The sequence below is a fragment of the Gymnoscopelus braueri genome (genome assembly GCF_963280865.1).
Source record: "Gymnoscopelus braueri genome assembly, chromosome: 23".
Taxonomy (NCBI): domain Eukaryota; kingdom Metazoa; phylum Chordata; class Actinopteri; order Myctophiformes; family Myctophidae; genus Gymnoscopelus; species Gymnoscopelus braueri.
In genome coordinates, this window is record NC_137625.1 from 35,674,657 (window position 1) to 35,680,758 (window position 6,102).

Consider the following 6,102-nt stretch of genomic DNA (forward strand, 5'->3'; position numbering starts at 1 on the left):
CAGGGGTGAGCTCTAGGGGGTGCTCAGGGGGTCGGCTCACACATGCTCCACATGAACGTACGAGCACGTACCGTCAGCGGCGGTCTGTAACACCTTAAAGTTTAAACAATAGCCTCTCAAGGTTCGCGCCGTCAGTGGCGAGCCGTTCTCAATAGCCTCTACCTGGCTGCTTTGCATAACATTAGGCTACTCGAGAAAAGCCATGGACTTGAATTGAATGTGTTACATTCCTCTCACAATGAGAGACAACAGTGTCTGCACTGCTGAGTGTGAAGGGGATCGCTTAGCAGAGGACCCAGTTCTCTGAGACAAGACAAAGACAAGTTGTCTGATTATTTTAACTACTTATGTGTGGGTGAGTCTATGTAAAGGGCTTTTATATAAAACTAAAAGGAAAATAGAATAATTAATTAATTTAACCAAAAATAAAAACAACAAATTAACAATGCAACAAAATAATAATAAATATAATTACATTAATAATCACATGTTGAATACAGTATTTCAACTAGCACTGAGCTGACTGGCTATGTGCACATGCGCGCGCTGTGACGTCATAAAATAGAGCCCCCATAGCTTAAAAAATCCACAGCTCACCACTGCCAACCTGAATCTGTATCTAATTCTAAGCCTAACTACGCCTTCGAAGGGCACCAGTTGACGGACCTGTGACCCGATTCTGGGGTCTCCAGACCCTTGGCAAAACCCCCCAAAATGCCCCATGGTCAAAACAGGTCACCAATGTTAAAGCACTGGATGATGTGTATTGTGTAATGTGATCCCTATTTTTTTTAAAACATTTTTATTTATCCAAATGACAAAGTCAATTTCTTGGTTAGGTTACAACCACGCCTTGTACAGTACACCCACAGTACCTTATACTGTACCCTGAATAGCGTACTCCCCCTGCACATTTACAGTACTTTGGTACTGCACCTGTACGAGGGCTTCCCAATCAGGAGAGATGATACCTAGTGTCATCCACCCCCGTTTAATGGCAGCCCACTGACATATGCCGGCCTGGCTGCATGATATTTGATATTCTGTTTGGACGTTGACATGTTCTCTTCATACTACATTCTTAAAAATAAACTGCACCCTAAGGAAAACTTCAAATAACAAAAAAAATAAGTATCACATGACTAAATGACCCTGAAGTCACAAGACTTACTGTCAACTGTTGAAGTGACTATAGGAAAGTGACAAATGTCACTTACAGCAGGGGGCCCCAGCAAAATGAGGAACAGTATAAACACATACAGACACGCACGCACACACACACACACACACACACACACACACACACACACACACACACACAAAGTGTGTGTGCAATCAAGTGCAAACATGAGCTTTCTATCACCATCTGCTCCAGGCAATAAACCAGTCAGAACTAAACACCGACAACGCATTCTAGTAGCATGATTAGCCTACATTGACCTTTATACCACCAGACTAAAAGGACTTGTTCTACTATTATATTGATTAATGACACTTACCATATACTGTATGAATCTTTATGCTTTTATCTGATGTGGCAAAACAAAATGTCCAGAATGTTATTTTCACAGCTTTGCTGTCGTCTAAATGGTTGAATATACCAACGCAGTGACATTTGTATAATACTGGCGGGGTGTGTCTACACTCCTGTTTTTTTCTCTTAGGCAACTTCAACCAGGTTGCGTAACAGATTGCCCCGATATTTAGTCATAGTAGTATGAGAAAATGTACTTGTGCTTTTAGCTGGTAATTGTATATTTATTTGTATATTTATATATATAGGAGAACCAACCATACAGGGGAGATAGATGTATCCTAACCTTTTTACAGAAGGGTCCATATTTGAAAATATGTAGCTACCTTAGGGCTGACTGTATCTCCTGTCATACCGTACCTTTGGATCATAACAAAGTAACATATAAATGCATCACATTACAACTTTGATTTAACTACAGTGCCAATATCAATAATCTGTTTTGTTTCGTATTTTTGCTGTGTAGCGCAACACTCAAAAACTTAAACGTATGAATGTAGCATGACAATACTGACAGGACATACATAATAATAATAATAACAATATAGCTGCAAGCAGCAATATAGGGGCCAAGCAATGCAATATGCAAAACGCAATATGTGCATTAGCCATAAAACATAATAGACTGCACTTGAGAGAAAGAAGACCATGCAATTACCAAGTGTGCATTGGAAAAAGCTGAGCAGAGTGATTGTGGATGTAATCATGTATGTCCTCATTATGTTGATTAATAATGGCAGATTCCAAACTCATGTTAAAATGTCAGTTATCAAGACAAAGGTTTGCCCCTTTATCTACACTTACATACAGTAAAACACTTTAAATTTGATTGTAATGGTTCTAAATGTACATATTATAATGCTACTTTATTAATATTCAATTAATAATAATCATAATAATAATGCCAGCAGTATTGGCCGGCATATACCGGCTAACAGAAACCTAGTTCTGAATATACTGTTGCTGACGATAGTGTGTATGTATATTGTATCCTGTTGAGTATAGATGATTATAAATTTAGCTGTTGTGCTGTATGTGAATGTATGTGCTCTGCGGCAGGGGTGTTTGTGTGCATGTGTGTGTGTGTGTGTGTGTGTGTGTGTGTGTGTGTGTGTGTGTGTGTGTGTGTGTGTGTGTGTGTGTGTGTGTGTGTGTGTGTGTGTGTGTGTGTGTGTGTGTGTGTGTGTGTGGGGGGGGGGTGTGGTGTGGTGTGGTGTGGTGTGGTGTGGTGTGGTGTGGTGTGGTGTGTGTGTGTGTGTGTGTGTGTGTGTGTGTGTGTGTGTGTGTGTGTGTGTGTGTGTGTGTGTGTGTGTGTGTGTGTGTGTGTGTGTGTGTGTGTAGGTGGGTGTACACATCCATGCCCACAATGTCTTATAATCCTATGCATGAACTCATGAACATGGTCATTAAGACTACCCAGTACACTAAAATTACACCAAATTAGTAACAGCTCATGATATGATACGAGTGATGGAAATTAACTAAGAACATTATGTGAGTACTACAGTACTTCCATATTTTTTAATTAATTTTTTGTTTATTTATGTATTTATTGGCAACTTATGACTCTCACTCCACTACATTTGAAAGACAAATATTCACTAAATTTCTAAGAATCGAAATCTTATCTTAGTTTTAAATAGACGATCTTGTGATGCGTTGTGAGCTTATAGATCTGCAGTTTTAACTATTTTCTGTAAAGCAAAGAATTGATAAATGAGGAAATGTACTTAAAAGTACCAAGACCTGCAGAAACGGTGGCTGCAGTGACACAAGTATTCTTTGCAAGGCATGGGATGTGGTTAGGTTGAAGGTTTCACATCTCTCATTTCTCATCACATGATCTACAGCCTTCTCTGTGACCACATCTTCTCCTCTCACGCTATTCTCTACACCACAGTAGAGCTGTTAGCTGCAGTTTCATTATGTACCACCAACACGCAGAATCATCAACTTTACCCTGTCAAAGAGATGGTAGTGTTTGCAAAATTCTGAGGAAGAACCCCACTGTGAGGGTCCATGTCTCAGCTCCATACAGCAGTACTGACTCCACTGTGAGGGTCCAAGTCTAACCCCCATTGTTAAGGTACTTTGGTGATTAAGAAAATATATTTGGTAAGAATACTCAGATCAAGGGCCATCAACTGTGACCTTTTGGTCAAGATACAGTAACATTCAGCTTCACAGAGCAGGACATGGGGCTAACTTTCAACTGAGGTCATCTGTTCTAAAATAAATAAATAAATTAAAAAAATGCATAGAGTAACTGTCATGATCTACCAGCTGTAGACGTCGCAGTTGCAACACATTGTGAGCCTGTAGATCTGCTATTTTCAGTACTTGACACTGCTACATAAATTGGGCTTAACGTGTTTTTTTCTCGTTGTCAATCTTTGTTGTCAACAAAGCTGAAGACAATCTGTCCTCTTTTACCTTGCAAATAACGATCTCTTTTTGTTGTTAACCTTGCAAATAACTATCTCTCCTCAATCTGGTCTCTGACTGATGAGGAGGGAGGGGTTGTTTGTGCATAACATTACAGTCATTTAGCAGACGCTTTTATCCAAAGCGACTTACAATAATTGCATTCAACATACATGAAGATAGGGAACAAAACTACTAATCACCAGAAGTCCTAAGTGCATTTTCTGCAAAAAAACACACACACACACACACACACACACACACACACACACACACACACACACACACACACACACACACACACACACACACACACACACACACACACACACACGCAGATGTCATCTGCTTTGTGGTTCATTGTAACTGAAATTACTTCAATGTGTTTCCTGTCAATTCAACTGTCTGTCTGTCTGTCTGTCTGTCTGTCTATCCATATTTACTTACACAGCACCTTTCATACACCAAGGCAACACAAAGTGCTTTCTTTACCCAATAAAAGCAAATACACTCAGAGTGCAACAGTGCACTTTAAAAAGAGATAAGAGAATAAATAGATAAAGGAGCATATAAATTATAACAAATACTCTTTGATACAAGAAATAATAAAAATTGACACACACACACACACACACACACACACACACACACACACACACACACACACACACACACACACACACACACACACACACGTATGATGAAGTATAAATTGGGTTTAGCATGATTTTCTCGTTGTACATCTTTGTTGTGAACAAAACTGAAGACTGAAGTCCTCTTTTACTCAAATGCAATTTTATTAGCTTTCTCTCCTTTTTGTTGTCAACCTTGCAAATAACTCTGTTCAATTCACAGCCCAAGTATTTAACCCTGAATTATTATTATTAGGCTATTATCATCCTTTTACCTTGACATGCACCTATTAGTGTGGTTTTAGAATAGAAAGAAAATACATTTCTACTCACTCTTTTCAGAAGTTTTAACAGCAAAATGTCCGTCTTCTGTCCATCTGTCTCTTGCTCTCTGCCTCTGACTGATGAGGAGGGTGAGGAGGGGTTGTTTGCGCAGAGAGAGAGAAAGAGAGAAAGAGAGAGAGAGAGAGAGAGAGCGAGAGAGAGAGAGAGAGACGTACGCGCGCGCGCGCACACACACACACACACACACACACACACACACACACACACACACACACACACACACAGAGTTGAAGAATGGGCTTGAGAGTGACTGGGAGAGAGAGAAAGAGAGCAAGGGAGGGGTCATATTCAAAGCTCTCCTTCAATGTTTGTACGTTAGATTAAACAAACTTTTATGGACGATAACAAGTGGTTCTAATATTTCCTATTGTCTAAAACACTTAAACAGCATTAACCTTCATAACAGCAGACTCCACACGTGTTCTCTCAGTATGATTACTCTACATCAACCTCTAATACCAGACCTGATTAATAACACTTACCCTAATCTTTATGCTTAATTTAAAACAAAATGGAGTTCTGACTGTGTTGTTTGTTGTTGTCGACTCTGCGTCAAAGCAGTAGCCTAACATAAGTATCATACTGGGTGTGTCTAAAGCTACACTCCTGTGTTTTTCTCTTACGCATCTTCAACCAGGTGGAGTCTTGTTGCAACAGGTCCTAAGTGCCCCCCTTCCCCTCAACCCCATTTTGAGCTCATGTTAGTCTTTGAAGGATGTTTGTTTCCAGATGAACAATCCCTGCAAGGGCGTATCGTCATAGAGGCCAATGGGGCCATGGCCCGGTCTGGAAAACTCTGCTCCCCCAGGGGGAAAAAAACAAAAAATCAACATAACAACATTAGCACCCCCTCACCCTATTCTCTTGAAGCCAACCACAGAAATTCGCCTTTGTTTTCAAGTCGGGCTTATTTGCATTCGGCCGAATTGTTAATGGGTGGCCATTAAAAACCGGTTTCCCCGTCAAACCGGTTCTCTTGCCAGGTAAACAGTATAAAGCGGATCCAGAAATAGCTCTACATGCATATTGTGTTTTATTCACGTTTCTCTCTCTTGCATTAACGCTGATGGTAATTCTCAATAGACTGTCACTTATCAGCCATTGTTGCGCGAGCCCCCACCCGCCCCCGCCCCCCGCGAGCGGGGCGGGCTGGGTTAAGAATCTCGC

At 40.5% G+C, this 6,102-nt stretch overlaps 1 protein-coding gene across 4 annotated transcripts in view; it reads right to left on the reverse strand.

Moving 5' to 3' along the window:
- The window catches only part of LOC308079504 (protein NLRC3-like), a 30,552-nt gene extending 25,484 nt beyond the window's left edge, over positions 1-5,068 (reverse strand). For 3 of the 4 annotated variants that reach the window (XM_080421045.1, XM_080421044.1, XM_080421041.1), the window contains exon 1: positions 4,924-5,068. The gene's annotated coding sequence lies outside the window, so the exon portion shown is untranslated. Of the gene's footprint in view, positions 1-1,499; positions 1,635-4,923 lie in introns of those variants that run through there. The other variant, XM_080421043.1, reaches the window with a different exon arrangement.
- Positions 5,069-6,102: the final 1,034 nt, after the last annotated feature.